This window comes from Henckelia pumila, chromosome 2, assembly GCF_033568475.1.
Source record: "Henckelia pumila isolate YLH828 chromosome 2, ASM3356847v2, whole genome shotgun sequence".
Classification (NCBI taxonomy): Eukaryota; Viridiplantae; Streptophyta; class Magnoliopsida; order Lamiales; family Gesneriaceae; genus Henckelia; species Henckelia pumila.
The window spans coordinates 70,001,962-70,017,333 of NC_133121.1; positions in this window are offsets into that span (position 1 = coordinate 70,001,962).

The window sequence follows — 15,372 nt, forward strand, 5'->3', positions numbered from 1 at the left end:
CATTGCACTAGACGTAGTGATGTGTTTTCTACTCCGACGGGCCAATCTGCTTTGGCTAAGCGTCTAGTGATGGGTTGCCCTTTAGATTTCGAAGGGAATAGTTCTGTTGGCGAATCTCATGGTCCTGGCGATGGACCACTTTGATTGCATTCTGGGAATAGATATGCTGACTACCTATCGAGCTTCAGTGGACTGCTATCAGAGATTAGTACGCTTTCATCCGGAGGGGAGTGAGAGCTGGTTTTTCTATGGTGAGGGAGCGCGACCCCCGATGCCTTTGGTATCAGCTTTGAGAGCCTGTCGAGCTCTAGAGTCTGGCGGGGAAGGCTACCTTATCTATGCAGTTGATTTGTCCGCTGAGAGTATTGGGATAGAGAGCATTCCTGTTGTGGATGAATTTCCAGATGTGTTTCCTGATGAGATTCCGGGTTTTCCTCCTGCTAGGGAAGTCGAGTTTGGCATAGAGTTGATGCCGGGTACTTCGCCTATTTCTAGAGCACCGTATCGTCTGGCTCCATCAGAGATGCGTGATTTGAAGAATCAGCTACAGGATCTTTTGGACAAGGGGTACATTTGTCCTAGTGTATCTCCTTGGGGAGCTCCTGTTCTCTTCGTGAAGAAGAAGGATGGTCCGATGCGGCTGTGCATTGACTATCGGCACTGAATCGAGTCACAGGGAAGAACAAGTATCCGTTGCCTCGTGTTGATGACTTGTTTGACCAGCTGCAGGGCACATCAATTTACTCCAAGATTGACTTGAGATCTGGGTATCATCAGTTGAGAGTCCGTGATCAGGACGTAGCCAAGACTGCATTCCGTACTCGCTATGGGCATTACGAGTTCCTAGTGATGCCAGTTGGTTTGACTAATGCGCCGGCTATATTCATGGATCTGATGAACCGTGTCTTCAGGGAGTATTTTTGAAAGAGTGGGTGCCCAGTGAGCCAACTTGTGGCTATGGGCTGGATGACTCTTTGTACAAACAATCTTTTGTTTAATATTATCTTACACTTTTATTAATGGCAATGACTTTATCTTTCTTCATATTGTTATATTATGATATACTATTGTTGTTTTGATAAAGACCTTGAATGTACTATAGTGTATGTAAGATGTGGTAGAACATGGAGGATGTCTATCATGAAATACATCTTATAGTCACTGTATATTCTAAACTGTTCCTAGTCAATTGAGCCGTTCGAGAATAAGGATAAGGATCGCTCGAGTTTGAGACTAGCATTTGCGATGCGGAGTACCACGTTTCATTGGTAGGGAACATGGAGATGTTCGAAGCATGCAAATGGTATTCATAGGATGAATGGAGATTCATAGGATGAATAATCGAACTAACCCTATCCGGACTTTCCAAGTGGTTTCACTTATCGAGTGGATAAAGTCCGCGGTTTTGGTTGTACACCATTAGTCCTTACTACTTGAAACATCATGGAGACTCTATATGCTAGTACTGTGCTTTGACTCGTTTACCGACTCTATGGGGTCATCAGGTGTCGGGATTGGGTACAGTTACAACACATATAGGAGTCGATGCATTGTTGTCAAGGATTCACCACATACTTGCGAGTGTGGATATCCTATGCGATCTGAGGAGATATTAGTGTGACGAATCTCTGCCAGAGTACTTGATGTGATTTAAGAAATGGTTTCTTAGTAGCACATGCGATGTCACTAATTGGATCTTCAAGATGTATTGCATAGTTATCGAATCTTGAGCGACTCTCGATTTTACCAATGGTTGTTGATTCGATCAGGATATATGGATGAAGGGACCGTAACTGTACGCTAACCAAAATCTACTGGTTCTTGTAGGCACTATCAGTGATACCTAGGGAATCATGGTGCGATGTTGCTAGGCGCTTTAACCATGATTCGTTTGGGCAAGTCGGAAATTGTTGTTCGAGTCACAAGGAGTTGTGAGCCCACGACTAGCTGTATCCCTGAACCATTGAGGGTCACACAGTGTAATGGAGTTTTAATCCCCCGTTTGAGATAGTTTAAATTTAAAGAGTTAAATTTAATGAATAAAGAAGTTGGACTTCTTAAATAAGAGTAAGGGAGTTAGGATTTCCTAAAATGACATAGGGATGGACATTTTTGGAAACCACTGAATTCGGATTCAGGAAAATTTATCTTGACTTTAAAATGTGCAGAAATGGTTTTGTGCACATTGGTGAAATCGGTTCATCAATCGGAGTCACAATGAATTTTATATTAATTTCTGAACGTGTGGGCTTTGCTTGTCGGGCCTCAACTTATGACTAATGGGCCCTAAGCTGTTAGTGGCCTGCATTATAAATAAGTTATTGCAGTACAGAAATTACACACAACAGGTCATAATTTTGAGAGACAAAAAATCGAAAACCCTAGTCTCCCTCTCTCAATTTTCGGCCGACCCCTCCCTCTCTCTGTCAGAGAAATTCCGGTCTGTGATTTTGAATTGCAGTCTGGAATAAGCGAATCAAATTCGTTATTTTCTTCGCAGAAAACTTCTGATAGATTTTCTAGTGCAATCTATCAGAGGGATTAAACCTCTATTCGTGGACCTGATAGAAGGAGTTCATCGGTTCCAGGGAGAGACAACAAGAGCAGAGAAAATCTGTTGGAGTCCAATAATCTCGATTCGAGATTGAAGGTAAAATTTAATAATTGTTATTTAAATTTTACACACACTTATAATTTAATCGTTGAACGGTTGATACCCACACTATGGAATTGTTCCATAATAAATTTTTAAACTTCCCGCTGCACCGGGTATCAATCGTGATTGATCTGAACGCCAGTTCTCCAACAGTGGTATCAGAGCCAGGTTTGCTCAGATTAAACGATTAAATTAATCGATTGTACAAAATTTTTGAGTCTCGGTTTTTGAAACAAAATAAATATTTTTTAAATAAAAAAAAAAAAATTTTTTCGGGGCAAACCCGGGCAGCGATTGGATCGCTGCCCGGTGGGGCAGCAATTGTTGCTGCCCCGGGCGGCGCACGGTGCCGCCCAAAGGGGGCGCACGGCGCCGCCCAAGGCGGCGCACGGCGTCGCCCAAGGGGCGGCGCTCAGCGCCGCCAGGGCAGCGCTCGGCGCTGCCCAGCGCAGCGCTGGGCGCTGCGCAGGGCAGCGCTGGGCGCTGCCCAGGGCGGCACACGGCGCCGCCCATGGGCGGCGCCAGGCGCCGCCAGGGCAGCAACCGTTGCTGCCCCGGCCGCGCCCACGGGTGCGGGCCGGCCCGGGAGTGTCCCGGGCGGCCCGCGGGAAAAATTAAATTTTTATTTAAAATTAATTTTAATATGTTAAAATTTTATTTTTGGTCCGGTCAAAAATTGTTTTTGATTGGTTCACGAGATTTCGGATCGAATTGTTCGAGTCCGTAAACTTTAAAATTGATTTTGGATAAATTTGAATTTTGGAAAATTTTAATATTTTATCCTTAAATTGAATTTTGAAATCAATTATTTTGGTACAATTGATGATAAGATTTGATCTGATTAATATATTAAATAAAATATGATTTTATCTATAAAATTGGATTTTGTAGATAAAATATGATTTTATTTGATAAAGAGATAAAATATGATTTTATATGTAAAATGAGATTTTATATATAAAATATGATTTATCCTGTTTAAATTTGAAATGCCACTGCATGTTATCCAATAAATTAATTTAGAATTAAATGTTATTGGATAAGGATGATCGATTGCCATGACCAATTTTGTAGGTGTATGTTAGGAATTTACATTTGTTTTTATTGTTGTTGGTTTTATTAATGGGCCTGGTTTATGGCCCGATATGAATGTCATATGTAATAAAAGTGGGCTTGGTTTATGGCCCGTTCCCACCCCTAAAAATGTATCCCCTACTTGTCATTGTTATTTATTGTAAATACATTAGATTTAGTGGGAGATCAAGATTTGAAGATGGTGGGCCCAGCAGACAATAAAGACGAAGAAATGTAAATTGGAAGCTAATGTAATAGGATTGCATTGCATACTGCATATTACCTAGGATTGGACTAAGACTCGTGATTGGCAACCACGGGTCAATTAGAAATGGAATCGATCATCCTATATAATATATGATATTATGATTGTATGCATGTTTTAGACATAATTGCGTGAATCCGGCAAGCATGCAATAAAATGATTATGATGAGACAAATTTTTATAATTAAAATCCCTCATTTTAAATATGATTTAAAATTGATATCAAGATAAATAAAGGAAATTTAAATTTGTTTAAATGTTCCTACCTTCCATCAACGGTCAATGTATGTGATGCTACCCGCGGATACGGTCCGGCTCATATTATTGGGGGGGCCCGTCCGTCGGAAAGCTGTACATTGGATCGACAAATGTTGTAAGTTGGGTGGAACTCCCATGGGATCGGCTCATATTATTGGGGGATCCACATGGCGACCGTCCATCACAACTTAATATTGATGGGTCATCTTGACATGTCACTTTAAACGGCGTCATATTATTGGGCCCTTATTGGACATGAGGTAAATACATGGGGGTTGCTTTGGAAGCAATTGGGCTCTACCTTTTGAGAATTATGGTTGGCTGATATTATTCGGGACCATAAGTTTGTCGATTGGACTCCATGTTCTCACTAAGGAAAAAGTTTTCCCGTTTTCACTAGAGGGTAGTGAAATCGTTAAAATAGTGGGAGTGAGATTCATAAATTAAATTCGCCTATTTTATGTCTTAGTAAATTGCTTAAACAATCATTGATATATGTCTGTTTTTCTTTTCAGTATTTCATACAATGAATTCGCGTAATCCATTATTCTCGATCCTCGAACAAAACAAGTTGACTGGCGCCAACTATACGGAATGGTTCCGGAAGTTGAAGATTGTCTTGACTTCGGAGAAAATGCTCTACGTGTTAGAGAAAGCACCTCCGAAGGAAGCACCAGCTGATGTAAGTCCGGAGGAATTGGCCAAACTTGATGCATGGTGGGACCATGACATCAAGACCAAATGCTATATGCAAGCCTCAATGTCTGATGAACTCCAGAGGCGATTTGAGGACACCGTGAATGCTGCTGACATTCACGCTCAACTCAAGGAACTTTTTGGGGCTCAATCGAGGGCTGAAAGGTTCGCTACTGTTAAGGAGCTAATGACGTGTCGCATGCGTGAAGGGACTTCGGTCCGTGATCATGGGGTACGAGTGATTTGGCTCATACAAAAGTTAGCGACCCTTGATTTGGTGTTGGAGCATGAACTCAACGTAGATTTACTGCTTCTGTCTCTTCCTTCTTCGTTTGATGGATTTGTGATGAATTTTAATATGAACAAGATAGAGGTCACCCTTGAAGAGATGGTCAATATGCTCGTTACATATGAATCCACACTTAAGAAGGATAAGCCAGCTTTCTTGGTGGGCTCCTCATCTTCTGCAAAGAAGGGGCCAAGTATGAAGGGCAAGAAACGTTCTGCCCCACCCAAGAAAGTCGAGCCCGAGAAGAAGCACAAGACAAAGGCTTCAAACAATGCAAAATCCAAGGATGTTTGCCATTACTACAAGAAGCCGGTCATTGGAAGCGCAACTGCAAGGAATATCTAGAGCAGTTGGGAACTGCAAAGGGTATGTTCTATATTGAAATAAACATTTCACTTAATACAACTTCTTGGGTATTGGATACCGGATGTGGATCTCACATTTGCAATGATTTGCAGGTGATGACAAGAAGTCGCAGGCTTAGAATGGGTGAGACCCAGCTGAGGCTCGGGAATGGTTCCAGAGTTGAAGCTACGGCATTGGAGATGTTTGTTTAACTTTGCAGAACGGTTTTAAGTTATTATTAAGAGATGTTTTATTTGTTCCAGATTTAATTAAAAACATTATTTCTATTTCTATGCTTGATAGAGATGGTTATTCTTGCAATTTTGTGAATGGGATTTGCAATATTTACAAGAATGAATGTTTGATTGGAAATGGACAACTTGAAAACGATCTATACAACTTAAAACTAAAAGACGTTCCAATAAATTATATTGATAAACCGGCGACAACAAACAAAAGGAAAATCGATAGTCAAAACCCAGCAAACCTTTGGCACGCTAGACTAGGTCATATTTCCTCAAGGAGGATGAACAAGCTAGTGGGAGAGGGCATGTTTGATATGTCTGATATTAACTCTCTACCTACTTGTGAATCCTGCCTAAAAGGAAAAATGACTAAATCTCCTTTTAAGGGGAAACCTGAGCGTAGTCAAAATCTGTTGGATTTGATCCATACAGATGTTTGTGGACCATTTAGAGTTGGGACTCAATATGGCCACACCTACTTCATTACCTTTACTGACGATTATTCAAGGTATGGGTATTTATATTTAATGAAATATAAGTCTGAAGCATTTGAAAAGTTCAAAGAATTCAAGGCTGAAGTAGAAAACAAGCTAGGTAAAAGTATTAAAGCACTTCGATCGGATCGAGGTGGAGAATACTTAAGTACCGAGTTTTTGGACTATCTAAAAGAGAATGGGATTCTCTCTCAGTGGACTCCTCCTATGACACCACAGCTTAATGGTGTATCGGAGCGTCGTAATCGAACTTTGTTGGACATGGTTCGATCCATGATGAGCTTCACTGAGCTTCCACCTTCGTTTTGGGGCTATGCGCTTGAAACGGCGGTATTGTTGTTGAACAACGTCCACACTAAAGCAGTGGACAAAACACCATACGAGTTATGGAATGGCAAAGCTCCTAAGTATTCGTACTTGAGGATTTGGGGATGTCCTGCTTACGTGAAGCGGACAGTGGGAGATAAGTTGGATAGTCGATCCAGCTTATGTTATTTTGTAGGGTATCGAAGAATTCAATCGGATATTATTTCTATTATCCTGCTGAAACAAAGGTGTTTGTTTCTAGGAATGCCACCTTCTTGGAGAAGGAGTTCTTATTGGATAAGAAAGGCGAGATGATGGAACTCGAAGAAGTTCGAGAAGAACCCGAAATACAAAATAACGATCCTACGCCTCAGGAACCATTACTTGACACGCCTGAACCTAGAAGATCCGAGAGGACTTCTAGACCTCCTGTTCGATATAGTCTTCTTCTTGAAGGGGATCAAGATGAACCCGACATTGGATGTGATCCAAGAAACTTCAAGGAAGCAATTTCTGATGCGGATTCAAATTTATGGCTTGAAAGCTATGCAGTCTGAATTGGATTCGATGCATACAAACCAAGTTTGGTCTTTAGTAGATCCTCCTGATGGAATTGTTCCAATAGGGTGTAAATGGATCTACAAAAGAAAGCTTGGGCCTGATGGTAAGGTATTGACCTACAAGGCACGATTGGTGGCAAAAGGTTATACTCAAAGGCAAGGAGTTGACTATGATGAAACCTTTTCACCAGTTGCAATGTTCAAGTCCATAAGAATCCTTATTGCCATAGCTGCATGGTATGACTATGAGATATGGCAAATGGATGTGAAGACTGCCTTTCTTAATGGAGACATTAAGGAAGAAATCTATATGAAGCAGCCTGAGGGGTTCACATCCATGGGAAGCGAGCATAAGGTATGCAAGCTTCAGAGATCAATTTATGGTCTAAAACAAGCATCAAGAAGTTGGAACCAGAAATTTGATGAAACAATAAAAGATTTTGGTTTCATCAAGAACCCGGAGGAACCGTGCGTGTACAAGAAAGTAGTTAAGGATGCTGTGACATTCTTAGTACTTTATGTTGATGACATCCTACTCATTGGGAATGATGTAGGGATGTTGCAGTCAACAAAGATATGGTTATCACGTAGATTCTCGATGAAGGATTTGGGTGAGGCATCTACATTCTTGGGATACAGATCTATAGAGATAGATCTAAGAGAATGATAGGACTCACTCAATCAACCTACATCGACACCATATTGAAACAGTTTTCAATGGATGGGTCCAAGAGAGGACATCTACCCATGTGTCATGGAGTTTCTTTATCCAAGTCTATGTGTCCCAAGACTGATGCAGAGATAGAGAATATGACACATGTACCATATGCGTCAGCTATAGGTAGTATCATGTATGGGATGATATCTACCAGACCGGATGTAGCATTTGCTCTGAGTGTCACGAGCAGATATCAGTCTAATCCTGGTCAAATGCATTGGAAAGCCGTGAAGGACATTCTTAAGTACTTACGAAGGACTAAGAATATGTTCATGGTATATGGAGGACGAGATCTGAAATTGGAAGGCTATACCGACTCTAGCTTCCAAAGTGACTTGGATGACTCGAAGTCAACCTCTGGATTTGTGTTCATGCTCAATGGCGGTGCTGTCTCTTGGAAACGTTCCAAGCAGGACACCACAGCGGATTCCACCACTAAGGCTGAATACATTGCAGCATCAGCTGCTGCTAAAGAGGCCGTTTGGATGAGGAAGTTCGTCCAAGAGTTGGGCGTCATTCCTGAATTTGTTGGTCCAGTCCCGGTGTACTGTGATAACACGGGTGCCGTTGCTCAAGCAAAGGAACCAAGGTCTCATCAAAGATCCAAACACGTACTGATGAAATACCACATCATCCGGGAGATTGTGGAAAGAGGAGACATCACTGTCGAACGAGTGGCCTCTGCAGACAATATCGCTGATCCGCTTACTAAGCCCTTGCCAGGACCATTGTTTGACAAACATCGCGAAGCAATGGGTCTACGTAGTATGACTAGTTGGCTATAGGGCAAGTGGGAGATTGAAAGAGTGGGTGCCCAGTGAGCCAACTTGTGGCTATGGGCTTTGATGACTCTTTGTACAAACAATCTTTTGTTTAATATTATTTACACTTTTATTAATGGCAATGACTTTATCTTTCTTCATATTGTTATATTATGATATACTATTGTTGTTTTGATAAAGACCTTGAATGTACTATAGTGTATGTAAGATGTGGTAGAACATGGAGATGTCTATCATGAAATACATCTTATAGTCACTGTATATTCTAAACTGTTCCTAGTCAATTGAGCCGTCCGAGAATAAGGATAAGGATCGCTCGAGTTTGAGACTAGCATTTGCGATGCGGAGTACCACGTTTCATTGGTAGGGAACATGGAGATGTTCGAAGCATGCAAATGGATATTCATAGGATGAATGGAGATTCATAGGATGAATAATCGAACTACCCTATCCGGACTTTCCAAGTGGTTATCACCTATCGAGTGGATAAAGTCCGCGGTTTTGGTTGTACACCATTAGTCCTTACTACTTGAAACATCATGGAGACTCTATATGCTAGTACTGTGCTTTGACTCGTTTACCGACTCTATGGGGTCATCAGGTGTCGGGATTGGGTACAGTTACAACACATATAGGAGTCGATGCATTGTTGTCAAGGATTCACCACATACTTGCGAGTGTGGATATCCTATGCGATCTGAGGAGATATTAGTGTGACGAATCTCTGGCCAGAGTACTTGATGTGATTTAAGAAATGGTTTCTTAGTAGCACATGCGATGTCACTAATTGGATCTTCAAGATGTATTGCATAGTTATCGAATCTTGAGCGACTCTCGATATACCAATGGTTGTTGATTCGATCGGGATATATGGATGAAGGGACCGTACTGTACGCTAACCAAAATCTACTGGTTCTTGTAGGCACTATCAGTGATACCTAGGGAATAATGGGGCGATGTTGCTAGGCGCTTTACCATGATTCGTTGGGCAAGTCGGAAATTGTTGTTCCGAGTCACAAGGAGTTGTGAGCCCACGACTAGCTGTATCCCTGAACCATTGAGGGTCACACAGTGTAATGGAGTTTTAATCCCCGTTGAGATAGTTAAATTTAAAGAGTTAAATTTAATGAATAAAGAAGTTGGACTTCTTAAATAAGAGTAAGGGAGTAGGATTTCCTAAAATGACATAGGGATGGACATTTTTGGAAACCACTGAATTCGGATTCAGGAAAATTTATCTTGACTTTAAAATGTGCAAAAATGGTTTCTGTGCACATTGGTGAAATCGGTTCATCAATCGGAGTCACGATGAATTTTATATTAATTTCTGAACGTGTGGGCTTTGCTTGTCGGGCCTCAACTTATGACTAATGGGCCCTAAGCTGTTAGTGGCCTGCATTATAAATAAGTTATTGCAGTACAGAAATTACACACAACAGGTCATAATTTTGAGAGACAAAAAATCGAAAACCCTAGTCTCCCTCTCTCAATTTTCGGCCGACCCCTCCTCTCTCTGTCAGAGAAATTCCGGTCTGTGATTTTGAATTGCAGTCTGGAATAAGCGAATCAAATTCGTTATTTTCTTCGCAGAAAACTTCTGATAGATTTTCTAGTGCAATCTATCAGAGGGATTAAACCTCTATTCGTGGACCTGATAGAAGGAGTTCATCGGTTCCAGGGAGAGACAACAAGAGCAGAGAAATCTGTTGGAGTCCAATAATCTCGATTCGAGATTGAAGGTAAAATTTAATAATTGTTATTTAAATTTTACACACACTTATAATTTAATCGTTGAACGGTTGATACCCACACTATGGAATTGTTCCATAATAAAATTTTTAAACTTCCGCTGCACCGGGTATCAATCGTGATTGATCTGAACGCCAGTTCTCCAACAATTTGGACAAGTTTTTCGTGGTCTTCATTGACGACATCTTGGTTTATTCGCGTAATATGGAAGAGCATGTTTCTCACTTGCGGTTGGTACTGCAGACTCTTCGAGATGAGCAATTGTACGCCAAGCTGAGCAAGTGTGAGTTCTGGATGGATAGAGTGGTCTTTCTTGGCCATATCATATCCAGGGAGGGAATTTCTGTTGATCCAAGCAAGATTGAAGCGGTACTTAATTGGTCGCGTCCGACGACAGTTGCTGAGATCCGTAGTTTTCTGGGTCTAGCAGGGTATTATCGTCGCTTCATTCTGAACTTCTCTCAGTTAGCTCGACCGTTGACGCAGCTTACCCGCAAGGGTGTGGATTTTGAGTGGTCCTCCGAGTGTGAGGAGAATTTTCGTGAGCTTCGACGGCGGTTGACTTCTGCGCCGGTGTTAGCATTACCGTCAAGATCTGGAGGGTATGTAGTTTACACGGATGCTTCTCTTCAGGGGTTAGGTTGTGTCCTGACTCAGAATGGGCATGTGATCGCATACGCTTCTAGACAGCTGAAGCTTCACGAGAACAACTACCCAGTCCATGATTTGGAATTGGCAGCCATTGTGTTCGCTTTGAAGATCTGGCGTCATTATCTTTATGGCGAGAAATTTTAGATCTTCACCGACCATAAGAGTCTCAAGTATTTGTTCACTCAGGCAGAATTGAACATGAGACAGAGACGTTGGATGGATTTGCTTAAGGACTATGATTGCGAGATTAAGTACCATCCGAGAGCTGCTAATCTCACCGCTGATGCTTTGAGTCGCAAGGTGCGACTATCCGCACTTCAGACTTGTTCGATGTCTAGTGCGATCAGTGACTGTTGTACTTCAGGTTATACCTTCAAACATAAGAAAGGTATGCAGAGTATCCAGATGTTTGCGATATTATCTGAGTCAGCCTTGTATTCGCGGATCCGAGATGCTCAGATGACTGATTCAAAGACCCAGCGTTTAGCTCGTCTAGCTAACGAGGGTAGCTCGTCTGGATTTCATTATCAGTCAGATGGCTTTCTGTGTTTGTCTGGTAGGCTTGTGATTCCACAGGATGAAGAGTTGCGAGAGGAGATTTTATCTCAGGCACATCGCACTAAGTTGAGTATTCATCCTGGGAGCAACAAGATGTACAAGGATCTACGTACTCGTTTCTGGTGGAAGGGAATGAAACGCAGTGTTTATTAGTTTGTTTCGAGATGTTTGGTGTGTCAACAAGTCAAGGCAGAGCACCGACGACCTGGAGGATTGCTTCACAGTCTGCCTATTCCTGAATGGAAATGGGAGTTTATCACTATGGACTTTGTGACCCATTTGCCGGTATCCCCGAGGAACTGTGATGCTATCTGGGTTGTGGTGGACCGACTCACCAAGTCAGCGCATTTCATTGCCTATAGCCGAGAGTACTCTGTGGATCGCATGGCACGGATGTACATTCAGGAGATCATCCAACTTCATGGAGTGCCTGTGAGCATTGTCAGCGATCGGGACCCCAGGTTTACTTCTAGATTCTGGGGGAGTGTTCAGCGTGCGATGGGTACTACTCTTAGTTTGAGTACAGCCTATCATCCAGAGACTGATGGTCAGTCAGAGCGCACTATCCGTACGTTAGAGGATATGCTTAGAGCGTGCGTCTTGGATTTTGGTTCAGCCTGGCAGGATCATTTGCCGTTGATCGAGTTCGCTTACAACAACAGCTATCACACTAGTATTGGGATGACACCTTTTGAGGCGTTGTATGGGCGACGTTGCCGTACGCCACTCTTCTGGGAAGAAGTGGGGGAGAGACAGGCTGAAGGACCGGAGTTTATCCAGCAGGCGATAGACATTGTTGATCAAATCAAGAAACGGATTAAGACTGCACAGGATCGTCAGGCCAGTTATGCTAATATCAAGCGTAGGCCTTTGCAGTTCAAGGTCGGGGAGAAAGTGTTTCTGAGAGTGTCACCTTTCCGCAAGATTCTCAGATTTGGCCTTAAGGGCAAGTTGTCTCCCAGATTTATCGGTCCGTTTGAGATCTTGGAGAGTATTGGCGATTTGGCTTATCGACTAGCTCTGCCACCGCATCTATCCAGTATTCACGACGTGTTTCACGTATCTCTGTTGCGACGGTATGTGGCGGATGAATCTCATATTCTGCAGCGGTCTGAGGTTCAGGTAGACAAGGATTTGACTTATGTTGAGAAACCTCTTCGTATCCTTGATTATAAGGATAAGATTTTACGGAACAAAGTCATTCCTTTGGTTTTAGTTCAGTGGCAGCGCCGAGGCACTGAGGAAGCTACTTGGGAGCTTGAGGACAGGATGCGTAAAGACCATCCTGAGTTGTTTTGATTTCATTCTTTAAGTTGTATTCAGTTGCAAACTCTGTAAACGTTTGATTTGAATAAAGAATGTTTCTGATTTCTGTATTTGCATTCGGTACTTAAGATCTGATTTCGAGGACGAAATATCTTAAGTGGGGGAGAATGTAGTAGCCCGTACCCTAATTGAGTAATTAAAGGATTAATGCTAATTAATTAAATTGGGGATTGGACGGATCGGAAGCTTCAAAGGGACGATCGGAAGCTCCGATCGGGATCGGAAGCTCCGATGAGGATCGGAGGCACCGATGATATTACGTCATCCATGACGTGTGGCTGGATCGGAAGCTCCGATCAGGATCGGACGTTCCGATCACCCCTATCCGAAGTCAACGAATGATATTTTGACACGTGGCAGATCAGGATCTTCGGAAGCTCCGATGGCAGGATCGGACGTTCCGATCGAGGTTCGGACGTTCCGATCGAGGATCGGAGGCTCCGATCGTTGTCTATAAATAGAAGTCAGATGCTTGATTTCTCCTTGCCAATTTCGGATTTCCTCTCTATTTCTAGTCATATTCGAGTTGTTCTAGCCTTCCTAGGCTTGAACCGGGAGTCGTCTAGACGTTCGGTAGTCGTAGCGGAGTTGTGCCCAAGTTCTGGAGGCATCGACATCAAAGGGCTAACGACGGACGAAGGTATAGCTTTTGCTTCCTATAAATATTTAGGAGTATGCAATAGCTTAGTTAAGGCTTTTAGAGCACTGTAATGATAGTAGTATCATTTGGCAGTGTAGAGCAGACTATAGGCGTGGACCTAGAGTTGGTAGAGCTTGCACTGTTTTGAGGTACGAAAGTACTGTTCGAGATATCCTGACTGAGTATGCATGTATTATGTGACTGCATGATTTATATGCCATGATATTATGCTGCATTCATTTGCATCTTGCTGTATCTTCTTCGAGATGTCTGTAGTAGGGTTGTACCCTATCCTGTTAGTGGATGGACTTCCATCGATTTGGGTCCGGCGTATCCACAGTTATCTCGGTATGGGAGCCACCTCCTGAAGCGACGGCATAGCGTGCTACATACCAGGGCCCGGTCTATCTCTGTTATCTGATCCTTGACCTCGAGTCTATAGGGAGTTCACTTTGCATGCATGTATACTCATACTCTCGCACTGAGCGTTTTATGCTCACGTCTCGTACTCTGTATTTTCTGGACACCCTATTCCATGGGGCAGGTTTGCGATTGGATGAGGAGGGTGGATCCAGGAGGGGCTAGTCAGTGGTTGGCCAGCTGGAGCTTCGTCTAGGTTTTATTACTGTTGTTTGGGTTTATACAGCTATTCGATTTGGTTGTATATTTTTGGATAATTACAGATTCCTTTACTTGGGATTGTATAATGATTTTGGTTTCCGCAGTTTTATTCTGATATCTGTTTTATTAAGTTAATTGCATGCATAAGTTCTGTTCAGTAGGTGATCCGTGTAAGGGTCACCTACAACACCAATGCGAAGTGCAGAGGAGTGTTTGGCAGCTGTCACATTTGCCAAAAACCAGTTCATTTTGCGAGAGTATGCCCACAACGAGATTCAGGAAGTACTCAGGGTGCAAGTGGATCTCGAGCAGTGACACAGCCAGAGAGGCGAGCATACTCAGTACATTCATTCCAACCTCAGCCATCATCACAGAGCCATGTTGGAGGAAGTCAAGATGGAAGCCAGCAGCAGAGTCAACAATCTTGAGTGTTTGCACTGACTAAGGAGCAAGCACAAGCTGCACCAGATGATGTTATTGCAGGAAATTGCTCTATTTATGGTTACCCTGCTTATGTGTTAGTTGATACTGGTGCATCACACACATTTATTTATGAGAAATTTGTTGTATTATATGAATTGGCTGTTGAACCCTTAGCTACTGTAGTGTCTATTGCATCACCTTTGGGAATAAGTATTATATCAGTGAATTCTGTAAGAAATTGTATATTGCAGTTTGAGGGTCATGAGATTGAGTATACTGTATTGTTCTTGGTTTATCTGACTTTGATTGTATTATCGGTATCAATATGTTGACCAAGTACAGAGCTATAGTTGACTGTTTTCAGAAGATTGTAAGATTCAGACCTGATATGGCTGATGAGTGGAAATTTTATGGTAAGGGATCACGAGCCTGAATTCCTTTAGTATTTGTTCTTTCTACGACTGATTTATTGCAGAAAGGAGCGGAAGGATTCCTTATTTATGAAGTTGATGTATTGAAAGCTAGCCCGAAATTGGCTGATTTTTCCAGTGGTTAGTGAATTCGCTGATGTATTTCCTGACGAGATTCCGGGATTGCCTCTGTTTCGAGAGGTAAAATTCAGTATAGAATTGATGCCAGGTACACAACCGATATCGAAAGAACCTTACCGTATGGAACCAATTGAATTGAAATAACTGGAAGAACAACTTGAAGAT